Source organism: Corvus brachyrhynchos, unplaced genomic scaffold (genome assembly GCF_000691975.1).
Source record: "Corvus brachyrhynchos isolate BGI_N302 unplaced genomic scaffold, ASM69197v1 scaffold1414, whole genome shotgun sequence".
NCBI lineage: Eukaryota > Metazoa > Chordata > Aves > Passeriformes > Corvidae > Corvus > Corvus brachyrhynchos.
In genome coordinates, this window is record NW_008237646.1 from 22,761 (window position 1) to 23,387 (window position 627).

Below are 627 nucleotides of genomic sequence, written 5' to 3' on the forward strand. Positions count from 1 at the left end.
GGGCCCCCGCAGACACATGGGGGGGCCCCAGCGAGCAGGTGGGGGCCCAGGTGAGTCCGGGGGAGGCCCAGGTGGATTCAGGGGGGTCGCCTATGTGCCGCGGGGCTCGGGGTGACTCTTGAGCCCCCCGTGTCGGCGCATGTGCCACGTCAGGGACGCGCGCTGGCGGCAGCGGTACCCGCACACCTCACACCTGGGGGGGCGAGGTGGAGGTCAGGTGTGCCCGAGGACCCCCCCTCACCCTCCTGGGGGGGTTCTCAATCCTCAGGAGGACCCCCCCGTCACTCACTGCAGGGGGGTCTCCCCGGTGTGTGTCCCCCTGTGGACTTCCAGGTGGTTCTTGCGCTTGAAGGACTTCCCGCAGGTGTCACAGGTGAACTCCCGCACACCTGGGGGGGACACACACACCTGGGGGCTCACCTGAGTGCACGCCCATGTGCCGGCGCAGGTGGTTGGCCAGGTAAAACCTCTTCCCGCAGCCGGGCTGGGGGCACACCTGGGTCCGGCCCCTGCGGTGCACCAGGTTCACGTGGTTCTGGGGGGCAGGGGGGAGGTGAGGGGGGCTGCGGGGGTCTGGGACAGGTGAGAAGGGGATCTGGGACAGGTGAGGAGGGTGTTTCCCCCCCT

At 70.2% G+C, this 627-nt stretch overlaps 1 long non-coding RNA gene across 1 annotated transcript; it reads right to left on the reverse strand.

Annotated features, from left to right (window-relative positions):
• Positions 1-6: 6 nt before the first annotated feature.
• On the reverse strand, positions 7-571 carry LOC108446173. Its single transcript, XR_001861295.1, has 3 exons — positions 421-571; positions 290-389; positions 7-193 (listed from the first exon to the last, which is right to left on the reverse strand). It is a non-coding gene; the product is annotated as an uncharacterized LOC108446173 (long non-coding RNA).
• Between the last annotated feature and the right edge of the window lie 56 nt (positions 572-627).